Here is a 17,572-nt window from a genome sequence, read left to right as displayed (position 1 = left end):
AAATTTTTCTATAAATTCAATATCTTTAATTTTATTTTAATTTCCGTGTTAGATCATACTATCAAAATCCATTGTAAGTCGAACAAATAATAGTAATAATCTTAAGTTAGTAGCAATATGTATTAGCCACCCTGTACGTAGTTGTTTTCAATAGATGGTATTAAAAATAATTCATATCTATGCAAAATATTAAAAGTACTGACATATTTTTGTAAAGAATTCCAACGAATTCCTATGGGCACATGGGGCGTATGATTCATGATACTCGCTGTACAAATGAAACTCATTCGCACTACTGAACCTAACTGCACTACAAGGCCTGTTCTAAAGGGTGATTTGTTAAGAGCTTGATAACTTTTTTAAAAAAAAAACGCATAAAATTTGCAAAATCTCATCGGTTCTTTATTTGAAACGTTAGATTGGTCCATGACATTTACTTTTTGAAGATAATTTCATTTAAATGTTGACCGCGGCTGCGTCTTAGGTGGTCCATTCGGAAAGTCCAATTTTGGGCAACTTTTTCGAGCATTTCGGCCGGAATAGCCCGAATTTCTTCGGAAATGTTGTCTTCCAGCTGGAATAGTTGCTGGCTTATTTCTGTAGACTTTAGACTTGACGTAGCCCCACAAAAAATAGTCTAAAGGCGTCAAATCGCATGATCTTGGTGGCCAACTTACCGGTCCATTTCTTGAGATAAATTGTTCTCCGAAGTTTTCCCTCAAAATGGCCATAGAATCGCGAGCTGTGTGGCATGTAGCGCCATCTTGTTGAAACCACATGTCAACCAAGTTCAGTTCTTCCATTTTTGGCAACAAAAAGTTTGTTAGCATCGAACGATAGCGATCGCCATTCACCGTAACGTTGCGTCCAACAGCATCTTTGAAAAAATACGGTCCAATGATTCCACCAGCGTACAAACCACACCAAACAGTGCATTTTTCGGGATGCATGGGCAGTTCTTGAACGGCTTCTGGTTGCTCTTCACTCCAAATGCGGAATTTTGCTTATTTACGTAGCCATTCAACCAGAAATGAGCCTCATCGCTGAACAAAATTTGTCGATAAAAAAAGCGGATTTTCTGCCAACTTTTCTAGGGCCCATTCACTGAAAATTCGACGTTGTGGCAGATCGTTCGGCTTCAGTTCTTGCACGAGCTGTATTTTATACGGTTTTACACCAAGATCTTTGCGTAAAATCTTCCATGTGGTCGAATAACACAAACCCAATTGCTGCGAACGGCGACGAATCGACATTTCACGGTCTTCAGCAACACTCTCAGAAACAGACGCAATATTCTCTTCTGTACGCACTGTACGCATTCGTGTGGTTGGTTTAATGTCCAATAAAGTAAACTGAGTGCGAAACTTGGTCACAATCGCATTAATTGTTTGCTCACTTGGTCGATTATGTAGACCATAAATCGGACGTAAAGCGCGAAACACATTTCGAACCGAACACTGATTTTGGTAATAAAATTCAATGATTTGCAAGCGTTGCTCGTTAGTAAGTCTATTCATGATGAAATGTCAAAGCATACTGAGCATCTTTCTCTTTGACACCATGTCTGAAATCCCACGTGATCTGTCAAATACTAATGCATGAAAATCCTAACCTCAAAAGAATCACCCTTTACTTTTATGCATAGTTGGAAGAAATCTATCAAAAATGGAAGATTTTTTACTGTTTGGTAGATAGGTAGAATTCTTGAAGTTTTGGTAGATTTTGCACAATATTGCTCTCCAGCTAAGAGACATTTCAACTATTTATTGCAATACAATTTTGGGAAAATTTTTTATCGAAATAAAATTTTTAGAAAAATTTCTTTCGAAATAAAATTTTGGCAAAAATTTTTATGGAAATAAACTTTAGAAAAATTTTTATGGAAATAAAATTTAGAAAAATTTTTCTATAAAAATTACCTTTTGACAAAATGTTCTATTGAAATAAAATTTTGAGAAAATTTTCTATGACGTAAGAATATTGGCAAAAGTGTTTATAAAAATAAAATTTTGACAAAAGTGTAGAAGTAAAAGTTTAAACTTCCTATAGATATTAAACCTATAGAAGTGACAACATTTTCTATAGAAGTTAAATTTTTACAATTTTTTTTATAAATTCAATACATTAACAAAATTTAATTTTCGTGTAAAAAAAAATACAAAATTTGAAGAAATAAAATTTTGAGAAAATATTCTATAGAAATAAAGTTTTGAGAAAAAATTTTCAAGAAGATAAATTTTGACAATATTTTCTATGAAGTGAAAATATTGACAAAATTTTCCATACAACTAAAATTTTGGCAAAATTTTCCATACAACTAAAATTTTGGCAAAATTTTCTGTAGAAGTAAAAGTTTAAACTTCCTATGAAAGTTAAACCTATAGAAGTGACCAAATATAGAAGTGACACAATTTTCTATAGAAGTAAAAATTTTGATAAAATTTTCTATTGAAGTTACATTTTACAAATTATTTTATAAATTCAATACATTTAAAAAATTAAATTTTCACGTTAGATAAAGAAATTGACAAAAATTTCTAAAGAAATAATTTTCAGAAAATTTTTTAAACAAATAACATTTTGGGAAAATATTCTATAGAAATAAAATTTTCCATATAATTAAAAATTTAGGAAAATTTTCTGTAGGAGTACAAATGTTGACAAAATTTCCTATAGAAGTTAAACTTTGACAAAACTTTCTATAGGAGTAGACATTTGGACAAAATTTTCTATAAAAATTAAAAAAAAAAAAAATTGTTAGAAATAAAATTTTGACAATATTTTAAATAGAAATAAAATTTTTACAAGATTTTTCTAAAGAAATAAAATTTTTCTATGGAAATAAATTTTTGACAAAATTTTCTATAGAAATAAAATTTTGACAAGATTTTCTGTAGAAATAAAATGTTGAGAAAATTTTCTAAAAAATAAAATTTTGGCAAAATTTTCTACAGAAAAAATGTTCTTAGAAAATTTTTTATATGCATAAAGTTTAGAGATTTTTTTAGAAATTAAATTTGGACATAAAAATATTGAGAAAATTGTCTATAAAAATAAAGGCAAATAAAAATTTTCTTTAAAAAGTATAAAAATAAAGTCCATATAACTAAAATTTTAACAAAGGTTTCTGTAGAAGTACAAATGTTGACAAAATTGCCTATAGAAGTTACACTTTGACAAAACTTTCTATAGGAGTAGACATTTTGACAACATTTTCTATAAACATTACAAAAAAAATTCTTAGAAATAAAATTTAGACAATATTTTCAATAGAAATAAAATTTTTACAAGATTTTCTAAAGAAATAAAATTTTTCTATGGAAATAAATTTTTGACAAAATTTTCTATAGAAATAAAATGTTGACAAGATTTTCTGTAGAAATAAAATGTTGATAAAATATTCTATAGAAATAACGTTTGGCAAAATTTTCTACAGGATTTTTTTTTTTAGAAAAATTTTAATATAAATAAAATTTTGAGTATTTTTTTTGAAATTGAATTTGTACAAAATTTCTATGACGTAAAAATATTGACAAAATTGTCTATAAAAATAAAGTTTTGGCAAACTTTTTGTAGAAGTAAAAATGTTGATATAATTTCCTATAGAAATTAAACTTTGACAAAAAATTCTGTAGAAGTAAACATTTTGATAATATGTTCTATAGAAGTTAAAATTTGAAAAAATTTTCTATAAATTCAATATATTTAAACATTTTAATTTTCGTGTTAGATCAAAACATTGACAACATTTTCTACAGAAATAAAATTTTGAGAAAATATTCATTAGAAATAATGTTTTGAGAATAAGTTTTTTAGAAGTTACATTTTGACAAAATTTTTGATAGAAGTTAAAATTTGACATTCATTTCTATGAGGTGTAAAATACTGGGAAAATTTTCCATAAAAATAAAATTTTTAAAAATTTTCTGTAGAAGTAAAAATGTTGACAAAACTTCCTATAGATGTTAAACTTTGACAAAACTTTCTGTAGAAGTAAACATTTTGACAAAATTTTTTATAAAAATTAAATTTATACAAAATTTTCTATAAACTCAATATCTTTAAAAATTCTAATTTTCTTGTTAGATAATTCTATCAAAATCCATTGAGAGTCAGTTATCTCCTTTTGTAGAAATAGTAATCGTCATAACATTTGTAATTGAACCTATTTACAATTCAAGGCTTTTTTATAACCAAAAAATGTCGCTAATAGGTGGAATCAAAATATGTGATATTGCAAATACTAAAAAAAATCAATAATAAAACATTTCTTTCGAAAAAAAAACAATTTTTTCATACTAACCACAACTGTTTGATCAAACATTTCACAATAAGATTTTTTAAATTTGATAGATTTTTAGTAAAATTTTCTTGAAATGTTGGTAGATTAATGTTAGAGTAAGTGGCACCCGTGCTTCTATATCCCTTGCTGAAGTAAAAATAAAATGCTTGTTCAGGTTAAAGATGGAAAATTACACTATAAAAAAATTCTGGCGATAGGCCTGAGGGTAGTTCATATCTTATGTGGTGAATTACCTTATAAGATCGTGGTGATGGATATCGAAGTACCGAAACGACCTAACCGTTTTCTGCACTCTTATTTTAGGTCATTTAAATTCGATAGGAAGTTGTAGTTTACCATTTACCCCCATTTTCATGAAGCTCCGTTAGTGCTACGTTAGCTAACGAACTTTTAAACCGTAATATCTACGTATATATTCTATGTGTCAGTTAGAAACTTAACAGCTGAACATTTCCAGTTAAAGTTAAGCGGAGAAAAGATAATTCCATTTTTCTTTCTGTTAACTGGCAGTTAAAGCCTAACGGAGCTACATGAAAATGGCGTTAGTGTAATACATTTTTCATAGTTAGCGTTCAATATTCATTTCCCATTTCAAAACTTCTTGAACATTTTTCTGCTAGACATCTCTGCATATCTAAAATGTTGATCAATTGTCACTTGAGCCGAATACCATTTATCTTTCAAGCATAAAAGTTATATGTAAATAATATTGGAATTTTACTTAAAGGCAAAACAAATCTATAAATCATGGCACATGTGTCAAAAAGGGTTTACTCATGCTCTAGGATATAGAAGATAGGCATCACGAAACATTAATCTTAAGGTAACACACTTGCCTGGCATATTTCAATATGTTCAAATCAATAGAGAAATATGGAGTTTTCATATCAAACTGATGAACATGAGGGGGGGGGGGGGGGTGGAAATTAAGGATAACATGTATACGTTGCGCTTAGTTGAAACGATGTTCACTTTATGTGTATGTCAAATTCCATTACATATGAAAAATTTATAAATTTCATATTATATAAATTATTACAATGCCTTTTAACCCTGCCTAAAACTTTTGCTATATTGAGCCAAATTTTCAAGATGTTTGTTGAGTTTGAGCGAAATGCAGAATCTGGCAGCACAATCTGAATAGTCTAAGTGATCATATAGAGTAATAACTGACCACCACTATACTCAACCTTTTCAATTTAAAACATATACGAACCAGATTTACCAGGTTATTATTACTAACATCACGTACCAAATTTCAACCGGATCAGATGAAATTTGCCCTTCTAACTCAAGCCTGTGGATCGGTTTACATAAAATCTATATATTATAATCAGAGATGGTCCGAGTAACATTTTTGTGAGTTTTCTACTGTCAAAAAGTTGTAAACGTCCAAACGTCATATACCTGTATAAAACGTAGTAAATGTAAAAAACATCTACAGGATCCTTAGGTTAGGTTAGGTTAGGTTATGTGGCAGCCCGATTTATCAAGCTCACTTAGACTATTCAGTCCATTGTGATACCACAGTGGTGAACTTCTCTCTTATCACTGAGTGCTGCCCGATTCCATGTTAAGCTCAATGACAAGGGACCTCCTTTTTATAGCCGAGTCCGAACGGCGTTCCACATTCCAGTGAAACCACTTAGAGAAGCTTTGAAACCCTCAGAAATGTCACCAGCATTACTGAGGTGGGATATTCCACCGCTGAAAAACTTGTTGGTGTTCGGTCGTAGCAGGAATCGAACCCTCGACCTTGTGTATGCAAGGCGGGCATGCTAACCATTGCACCACGGTGGCTCCAGGATCCTTAGATTTGATTTCAAAAACTATGATTAATATCCTTAGTCATAGAAACGCCATATTGTAGTATTTTAGATTTTTATAACCTCCACCATAGGATGGGGGTATATTAACTTTGTCATTCCGTTTGTAACACATCGAAATATTGCTCTAAGACCCCATAAAGTATATATATTCTGGGTCGTGGTGAAATTCTGAGTCAATCTGAGCATGTCCGTCCGTCCGTCTGTTGAAATCACGCTAACTTCCGAACGAAACAAGCTATCGACTTGAAACTTGGCACAAGTAGTTGTTGTTGATGTAGGTCGGATGGTATTGCAAATGGGCCATATCGGTCCACTTTTACGTATAGCCCTCATATAAACGGACCCCCAAATTTGGCTTGCGATAGCTCTAAGAGAACCAAATTTCATCCGATCTGGCTGAAATTTGGTACATGGTGTTAGTATATGGTCTCTAACAACCATGCAAAAATTGGTCCACATCGCTCCATAATTATATATAGCCCCCATATAAATCGATCCCCAGATTTGTCTTCCGGAGCCTCTTGGAGGAGCAAAATTCATCCGATCCGGTTGAAATTTGGAACATGGTTTCAGAATGTGGTCTTTAACAAACACGCAAGAATTGGTCCATATCGGTCCATAATTATATATAGCCCCCATATAAACCGTTCCCCAGATTTGATCTCCGGAGCCTCTTGGAGGAGCAAAATACATCCGATACGGTTGAAATTTGCAACGTGGTGTTAGTATAAGGCCGCTAATAACCATGCCGAAATTGGTCCATATCGGTCTATAGTTATATATAGCCGATCCCTAATCACACAAAAATTGGTCCATATCGGTTCATAATCATGTTTGCCACTCGAGCCAAAAATAATCTATCAAAATTTTATTTTTATAGAAAACATTGTCAAAATGTTATTTTTATAGAAAATTTTGTCAAAATTTTATTTCTATAGAAAATTTTGTCAAAATTTTATTTCTATAGAAAATTTTTTCCAAATTTTACTTCTATAGATTTTTTTTTTGTCAAAATTTTATTTCTATAGAAACTTTAAACTTATTTATGTACGTATTTAATCGGCCTTTTTTAGTTTAATATATACCACGTATGGACTATGTGGTATATATTGCGGTGTTAGGAAGTTTTAAGATACCTTGCCATCGGCAAGTGTTACTGCAACCCAAATAATTCGATTGTGGATGACATTCTTCAGTAGAAGTTTCTACGCAATCCATGGTGGAGGATACGTAAGCTTCGGCCTGGCCGAACTTATGGCCGTATATACTTGTTTTATAATAATATTTTAAAAATTTTGCAGGCATAAACAATAGCTGTGCAACGCGTTTTCAAATTGCTGAAACTGTGGAAATTGTTGTAGCAAATATGGGACTTAGTGTGGGTATGCAAAATACCAACCACGCAAATTTATATGTATTAATTACTTCAGACTCAGAATTTCACCATTACCTGGACTATATATACTTTATAGGGTCTTAGATAAATATGTTCATGTTTTGTTACAAACATGTTTTTATTGTATACGACTTGTATCTGATTTTTCCAATTAATAAATTATTGATAAAAACGAGTTCGAGGTAATTCACGTAATTTTGGTATGTATACATGTATGCAAAAAAACGGCACTATCAAGTTATAAAAAAATTTAATTAAAATAACTTCCTAGGGAGCTAAAATAAAGAACATCATTGGGAGAGCATCTTCTGGTAGTGCTTTTAAAGTTGTGCCTTTGGAAGATCTTCCAAATTTTTTTGCTGGGTTCACATATATTTGCGAATTTATTAAAAAAAAACTCATTAAGCACGAATTCATAAAAGGTGCAGGTAATGTGGTACACCATAATGTAGATTTTTTTTTAAATAAATGTAACATATATGTATATGGCAATTGCATACATTTTATACTTATTTAGTACTCGTGAGTTATTTACATACGAAAACTAATAAATGGAAAATATACCAAATTCATACAAAACGAAATGATTAAGAACCACCCAAAAAACCCATTCGAGCACAGGTAAATGTGATTTTTATAATAAGATTTTTGTAATAAGTTTGTCATTCCGTGTGGACCACATCGAAATATCGATTTCCGACTATATAAAGTGTATATATTCTTGATCAGGGAGAAATTCTAAGACGATATAAGCATGTCCGTCTGTCTGTCTGTTGTAATAACGCTACAGCCATCAATAATGACGCTATCGTCCTGAAATTTGGCACAGATTCGTTTTTTTTTGTTTGCAGGCAGGTCAAGTCCGAAGATGGTCTATATCGGTCCAAGTTTTGATATAGTCCCCATATAAACCGATTTCCCGATTTGGGGTTTATAAAAACCGTAGTTTTTATCCAATTTGCCTGAAATTGAAAACCTAGAGGTACTTGAGGACCATAAAAAGATGTGCCGAAAATGGTGTCCATCGGTCCATGTTTTGATATAGCCCCCATATAGACCGATTTCCTGATTTTGCTTCTTGGTGTGTGTCGACCCATGTTTTAGTATAGCCTCCACATAAACCGATCTCCCGATTTAACACCTTGGGCTTTTAGAAACCGTAGTTTTTATCCGATTTGCTTGAAAATGTAAATATACTGGTATTGTATACCCTAAAAATCTGTATCGCATTTAGTTTTCCCGGTCCATTTGGCAAGGCATCGATACAGACCGATTTAACTTCTTGAGGGTACACCCAAAGAAAAAATATTTTCTTCTGGAATGAAATTTTAGGCAAACGAAATTCTCCTTTCGTATAAAGTATTTTCGTTTAGAGCAAACTAGTCCGAAGTTTTGATAAGCGATTCAACGATTGTCTCTCAAATTTGTGTCAAAAGAAAACTTTGCTTGTCTAAAATTTCGTTCCTCAGAAAAGAAAACACTTCTTTCAGGTTATAGCAGGTGCACTGATCATGAAAATTGCTTGAAACTGAAAGTAAAATTTCCAGATTTTACTCATCGTATTCATTTAAATAATGGCGGAAAAAATCTACAAATTTAAGATTTCAAATCAAGGCGTTATTTTATCATATGCACGATGTGTTTATGATTTCTCTAAAACTCAAACAAAATTGGTTCTCATAAAACCAGAATCTGATGTGGTCTTCATAGTTAGAATCTTTAAATTTTTACTCCGGGAAGCGTACTGGTTGAACTGATTTGCTTGAGAGAAGATTTGTCATTAAACCCCCTAAAATGCAATATATTATCAAGTAAGCCGCTACGACGTAGAGTTTTCAAAGTAAACTATTATATTTGATTCATGGTGGTGGGTATTTATGATTCGGCCGGGCCGAATTAAATTATAAGAAAAAATGAAAATAAAGCTATGACATCGAAGGTCTTAAGCTTTAGCGTATAAGTTTACTAAAATGTAATTTTTTTCAACTGCCACAAATAAAAAGTTGTAAAAATCAAATTGATCTTTGATTGCTTCATTCTCTGACAGCCACAATCTATTCAGCTTGGTTAGGTTATTCTTATGTTGATAAAGAAAAAAGCTACTATACCACATTACCAGCCTGTACGATATTTGTTGCCCTTACTCTAAAGGGTGATACGGTCAAAATTTTGTCAAGGGAAAACGCGTGTAAATCGGTGAAATCGTTTATTTAAAAAATCAAATTAAATTTCTTTTACAAGTTCAATTAGTATTAAATTCAGGAAAAATATTCAGTTAGGCTTTCGCTTTTCCAAATCTGAATTGCCGGGCCTCACGCTTGACATCTGCCATCAGATTTTGTACAGCCACCTTGTCCACCTTCTTCGCCGCAGAAAGCCAGTTTGCCTTGAACTGCTGCTCGTCCTTAGCAGTTTTTTGGTCTTCTTTAGGTTCCGCTTGACAATAGCCCAGTATTTCTCAATTGGGCGGAGCTCTGTCGTGTTGGGAGGGTTCTTGTCCTTGGGAGCCACCTGCACGTTGTTGGCGGCGTACCACTCCATGGCCTTTTTACCGTAATGGCAAGATGCCAAATCCAGTCAAAACAGTACGGAACAACCGTGTTTCTTCAGGAAAGGCAGCAGACGTTTATTCAAACACTCTTTCACGTAAATTTCTTGGTTGACAGTTCCGGAAACTATTAAAATTCTGCTTTTCAAGCCACAGGTACAGATGGCTTGCCAAACCAGATATTTCTTTGCGAACTTTGACAGTTTTATGTGCTTGAAAATATCTGCTACCTTTCTCCTTCCTTTTGCCGTATAAAACTCCTGTCCCGGAAGCTGCTTGTAGTCGGCTTTGACGTAGGTTTCGTCGTCCATTACCACGCAGTTAAACTTCGTCAGCATCGTCGTGTACAGCCTCCGGGATCGCGCTTTGTCCGTCGTATTTTGTTTATCATCGCGATTTGGAGTCGCTACCTTTTTGGCTCGATACACGGTTGTAGACGATACACCCAGCTTATTTGCGGCTTCTCGGAGAGAGAGGTTAGGGTTTCGCTTGAAACTACCGGCAACTCTCTTTGTCGTCTCAGCGGCTTCCGGTTTTCGATTCCCCCCCGATCCAGACTTCCTGGCTGTCGACAAACGTTCCCCAAACACTTTAATTATATTTGTAACGGTTGATTTGGCAACTTTTAGCGATTTTGCCAGCTTTGCGTGCGAGTAGCTTGGATTTTCGCGATGCGCGAGCAAAATTTTGATACGCTGCTCTTCTTGCTTGGACGGCATTTTGACAACTGAAGAGTGAATTCCAAAATCAAAATAGGAGCAATATTCTACACACACACCTTCAAAATGAGGGGTGTTCAGGTTTTTTAAATGCAAAATTGAAAGAAAAACGTCAAGTTTATATTGACCAAATTTTGACCGTATCACCCTTTATTAAAGGCTCGCTTTTAAAGACAAATTTCGTTAATATAACGAAACTTTTTCTATCAGTATAATGTCGGAGAATTGAGTTTTGAAAACCTAAACAAAGTCGAAAAGCCATCATTTTTTGTTCTCATCACAAATCTCAGTTAAAAACACAACCAAATTTATAAGACTATCAAAAATCACTGCAATTCCGACATTTACAAGATTTTTTAAAGCTTGTGCATTTTAACCAATAAAAATAGAAGATCATTTTCTATTCATACCGTAACAGGATATGGTATAAAATTGGCTGGAACAAAAAATAGGCTTAACATACATACGTATATATAGAGCGTTTGTATATATATATATATATATATATATATATATATATATATATATATATATATATATATATATATATATATATATATATATATATATATATATATATATATATAAGAAAAACAAAAACAAGAAACACAAAAAATACTTTTGTTAGCACAGTTCCTGATACTCGTATGTACATATTTGCCTCTATGTTTTCTTTGGCTTTTGACAATGTCTGCCTTTATCATCTTTAACAGTAAAGGTAAGGCAAAGAGAGAGAGAGAGCGAGAGAGCTACATCCTCCATATTGAGGTCTCAGCTGTTGGTGGCACAAAATGCTAATGGTAAAAACTCATTCTCCTAAGAATCCTATTACATATGCATGACTTTGATACAATCGTGTATAGCAAACAGCTCCCATATATGTGTGTTAGTAGATATATTCACGAATTTTCTTTTTTTTTTTGTATGTCACTGATATGCTCTAAAAATAGGGGAAACAGGCAACGTAATACTATTAAAGTTTTAACAAAATTGTAAGAGGGTTCAGGTGAATTTTATGAAATGTTATTAGATAGAAAAACAAATTCTAGGAAATTTCCTTAATATGATTACAACTTTTGGACGTTTTGGTTTGTTGTAGGTATTATTGTTTTTTTTTTTTTTTTTCATTTTTAGACAAAAGGTAAAGGTTCAGGTGTGGCCTGTGTTTTTCCGGCTATCAAAAATCTAAGATTAGTACATAATTGGATTATTTGTTAAAAGAAAATAAAATTATTCAACAAAGAAAATTTTATCTCTGATTTTTAGTTTCCCTTAATGAAATGAATACAACATTGCATAAACTCAGATTTAATACGTTAATAGTTTTCGGATTGTGTGGCTCCCTTTCCATTTGTTGTTAACAAAATAAAGGTCCGAAATTTATCACCCTCTTTTTATACCCTGCGCCACAATGTGGAACAGGGTGTTATAAGTTAGTGCATATGTTTGCAACACCCACAAGGAAACGAGAAAGACATATGGTGTCTTTGGCAATATTGCTCAGGACCCGCCCCTGAGTCGATCTACATGTCATGTCCGTCTGTCTGTGAACACATTTTTGTGATCAAAGTCTAGGTCGCAATTTTAGTCCAATCGACTTCAAATTTGGCACAAGTATGTATTTGAGATCAGATTTAGATATAGCTCCCATATATACCTTTTGCCCGATATGGATTTATATGACCCCAGACGCCAGAGTTTTACCCTAATGTGCTTGAAATTTTGAACAAAGAGTACAATAGGCGTAGTCAAGTGTGCTAACTCCACAGAGACTAGAGTTTTACCCCGATTTACTTGAAACTCTGTACAGGGAGTAGAATTCAGGTTCGGGATATGTATGCCAATTTTGGTTCGAATTGGTTCCGTGGTGAAATTTGGTACAATGCGCTAGTATATGGCCGCTAACAACCATGCCAAAATTGGTCCATATCGGTATATAGTTATATATAGCCGATCCCCAAAAATAGTCTACCAAAATTTTATTTCTATAGAAAATTTAGTCAAAATTTTATTACGATACAAAATTTTGTCAAGATTATATTTCTAGAGAACATTTTGTAAAAATTTTATTTCTATAGAAAATTTTGTCAAAATTTTATTTCTATAGAAAATTTTGTCAAAATTTTATTTCTATAGAAAAATTTGTCAAAATTTTATTGCTATAGAATATTTTGTCAACATTTTATTTCTATAGAAAACTATGCCAAACTGATTTATAAATGTATTTAATCGGCCTTTTTATACCCTCCACCATAGGATGGGGGTATATTAACTTTGTCATTCCGTTTGTAACACATCGAAATATTGCTCTAAGACCCCATAAAGTATATATATTGTGGGTCGTGGTGAAATTCTGAGTCGATCTAAGCATGTCCGTCCGTCTGTCCGGCTGTCCGTCCGTCTGTGGAAATCACGCTAACTTCCGAACGAAACTAGCTATCGACTTGAAACTTGGCACAAGTAGTTGTTATTGATGTAGGTCAGATGGTATTGAAAATGGGCCATATCGGCCCACGTTTACGTATAGCCCCCATATAAACCGATCCCCAAATTTGGCTTGCGGAGCCTTCCGGAGCAGCAAAATTCATCCGATCCGGTTGAAATTTGGTACGTGGTCTAAGTATACGGTCTCTAACAACCATGCAAAAATTGGTCCTTATCGGTCCATAATTATATATAGCCCCCATATAAACCGATCCCCAGATTTGACCTCCGGAGCCTCTTGGAGGGGCAAAATTCATCCGATCCGGTTGAAATTTGGTACCTGATGTTAGTATACGGTCTCTAATAACCATGCAAAAATTGGTCCATATCGGTCCATAAATATATATAGCTCCCATATAAACCGATCCCCAGATTTGACCTCCGGAGCCTCTTGGAGGAGCAAACTTCATCCTACCCGATTGAAATTTGGTACGTGGTGTTAGTATATGGTCTCTAAAAACCATGCAAAAACTGGTCCATATCGGTCCATAATTATATATAGCTCCCATATAAACCGATCCCCAGATTTGTTCTCCGGAGCCTCTTGGAGGGGCAAAATTCATCCGATCCGTTTGAAATTGGGTACCCTGATTTTAGTATACGGTCTCTAACAAGCATGCAAAATTGGTCCATATCGTTCCATAATTATATATAGCTCCCATATAAACCGATCCCCAGATTTGAACTCTGGAGCCTCGTGGATGAGCAAAATTCATCCGATCCAATTGAAATTTTAGTACGTGGTGTTAGTATATGGTCTCTAACAACCATGCAAAAATTGGTCCATATCGGTCCATAATTATATATAGCTCCCATATAAACCGATCCCCAGATTAGACCTCCGGAGCCTCTTGGAGGAGCAAAAGTCATCCGATGCGGTTGAAATTTGGTACATTTCGTAGTATATGGCCTCTAACAGCCATGTAAAAATTGTCAAATTTCATTACTATAGAAAGTTTTGTCAAAATTTCATTTCCATAGAAAGTTTTGTAAAAAGTTTATTTCTATAGCAATGTTTGTCAACATTTTATTTCCATAGAAATTTTGTCAAAATTTTATTTCTATAGAAATTTTGTAAAAAATTTATTTCTGTAGAAAATTTTGTCAACATTTTATTTCTATAGAAAATTTTGTCAACATTTTATTGCTATAGAAAATTTTGTCAACATTTTACTTCCATAGAAAATTTTTGTCAACATTTTATTTCTATAGAAAATTTTGTCAAGTTTTTATTTCTATAGAAAATTTTGTCAAAATTTTATTTCTATAGAAAATTTTGTCAATCTGAATTATATACGTATTTAATCGGCCTTTTTTTTTTGTTTAATATATACCCCTTATGGACTAACTTACAATTTAGAAGACAGTGTTAAAAAGTTTTACGATACCTTGCCATCGGCAAGTGTTATCGCAACCCAAGTAATTCGATTGTGGATGACAGCCTTTAGTAGAAGTTCCTACGCAATCCATGGTGGAGGGTACATAAGATTCGGCCTGGCCGAACTTACGGCCGTATATACTTGTTTTGTTTCATATATACCCCGTGTGGACTTACTTACAGTTGAGAAGACGGTGTTAAAAAGGTCTAAGTTACCTTGCCATCGGCAAGTGTTACCGCAACCCAAGTAATTCGATTGTGGATGACAGTCCTTAGTACAAGTTTCTATGCAATCCATGGTGCAGGGTAAATAAGAGTTGGCCTGGCCGAACTTACGGCCGTATATACTTGTTTCAATTAAAACTTTGTTAAATTTAGCATCGCATTAACGATAACCTTGTTGGCAATAAAATGGAATAGAATACAAAGTTTGTCTGTCATTTTCGTGCTTAAATATTCAACCTAAACTAAAATCTGTCCAATTACTTCTATTATTTTCTACCGTTTATACGGCAAGGCAAAACTTTTGCAATAATTTCAACGAGTAAAATTCAAATTCAAAAAAAGCAAATGATCCATGAAATAAGACTCTCTTTCAAAGATATCCATTCACTTCCATATCCCTTCAATCGAAATTCAAATCAATTTAAATGCTTGCTCAAGCGACACCATGAACAAATAAAAAAAAACAACAACAACATCTGCATCAACACCATTGGATGTGCCAGTTCATAGCACTTGAAACCACTCGATTCGAATCTCCAATATCGAATACTTTATAAGATTTGGAATTTTCATGACCTCTTGAATTGCTCTTAAAAAAAATACCAACAAAACAGAAGGAAAATGTGTGCTAATGGAAAGTCAAACAACAATGACCAGGATACACTACTGAGCAAAGGAGCACATTCGTGAACTGCCATCCTATATGAAATGCATACAATTATGGATTGTGGGATGGTGCTCTCGAGAATCTGTAGGAGAACATTTTTCGAAAGAAAGATATGTATGAGGTTGAAAGTGATTCAGAATATCGAGTAAATCGACTTGAAAACAATTCAACCCATATTAGAAGGATGTCAGTGCCAACGTCGTTTCGCATAGTTTTCATGCCGTTAACTAAAATGCAAAATGAAACAAAAATCATTGTTGTACGCTATATTAAGGTAAATATCTTTAAAATACAGAAATTTTATTAAAAAAAAAATGATTAAATTTAGGACACGAACCTTTGAAATTTCAATACCTTCCGTCGTTTGTCTTTAAAGTAAAGCTAATTTTTCTTATAGTAAGAAAAATCGTATTTGGAAAAGGACAAATAAAATAATGGAAATTTTCAGTTTTAAGTTATATTAGTCTAGCTGCATCAATGGAGGAGGAAGTAATGATTTCAAGTTGCCATCACAATAAATATATTCCTACTCTTCCTAATCTCTCCCTCTAGTACTGGATGGTATGAATTCGCTTGTTTCATTAAAGGCTTGTTACCTATACAGAGTAGATGATATGTAATGCAGCAAAGTAAAGCGCTTTTCAATAAAATCAAAAAATAAAATCAATTAAGCAAAGGGTTGTAATTTTTACGTTTTTAATTAAAATATTAATTATATAATTTAAAATTTTGGCCGGTATTGATTAGTTTCTATATGCATACTAGTAATTAAATTTTGGCTAAAATCCAAAGGAAAAAAAAACAAGTATATACGGCCGTAAGTTCGGCCAGGCCGAAGTTCCGTAAGTTCGGCCAGACCCTCCACCATGGATTGCGTAGAAACTTCTACTGTCATCCACAATCGAATTACTTGGGTTGCGGTAACTTTTGCCGATGACAAGGTATCTTAAAACTTCCTAATACCGTAATATATACCACGTAGTCCATACGTGGTATATATTAAACCTAAAATGGCCGATTAAATACGTATATAATTAAGTTTGACAAAATTTTCTATAGAAATAAAATTTTGACAAAATAAAATTTTGACAACATTTTCTATAGAAGTAAAATTTGGACAAAATTTTCTTTAGAAATACGATTTTAACAAAATTTTATATAGAAATAACATTTTGACAAAATATTCTATAGAAATAAAATTTTTACAAAATTTTCAAAAGATTTAAAATTTTGAAAACATTCTCTATAGAATTAAAATTTTGACAACATTTTCTACAGAAATAAAATTTTGCAAAAATTTTCTATAGAAATAAAATTTGACAAAATTTTCTATAGGAATAAAATTTCGACAAAATTTTCTATAGAAATAAAATTTTGACAAAATTTTCTATAGAAATTAAATTTTGCTAGATTATTTTTGCTCGAGTGGCAAGCATGATTATGAACTGATATGGACCAATTTTTGTTTGATTGGGGACCGGCTATATATAACTATAGACCGATATGGACAATTTTGGCATGGTTATTAGCGGCCATATATTAATACCACGTTGCAAATTTCAACCGGATCGGATGCATTTTGCTCGTACAAGTGGCTCCGAAGTTCAAATCTGGGGATCGGTTTATATAGGGGCTATAATTATGGACTGATATGGACCAATTTTTGAATGGTTCTTAGAGACTATATACTAATACCATGTACCAAATTTCAGCCGGATCGGATGAAATTTGCTTCTCTTAGAGGATCCGCAAACCAAATCTGGGAATAGATTTATATGAGGGCTATATATAATTATGGACCGATATGGACCAATTGTTGTTAGAGACCATCTACTTACACCTCGTACCAAATTTCAACCGGATCGGATGAATTTTGCTCCTCTTAGAGGCTCCGGAGTTCAAATCTGGTGATCGGTTTATATGGGGGCTATATATAATTATGGACTGATTTGGACCAATTTTTGCACGGTTGTTAGATACCATATACTAATACCATGTACCAAATTTCAGCCGTATCGGATGA

The sequence above is a fragment of the Haematobia irritans genome, chromosome 2 (genome assembly GCF_050003625.1).
Source record: "Haematobia irritans isolate KBUSLIRL chromosome 2, ASM5000362v1, whole genome shotgun sequence".
NCBI classification, from domain to species: Eukaryota; Metazoa; Arthropoda; class Insecta; order Diptera; family Muscidae; genus Haematobia; species Haematobia irritans.
The sequence above is the reverse complement of the archived record's forward strand: the minus strand, read 5'-3'. Positions refer to the sequence as shown.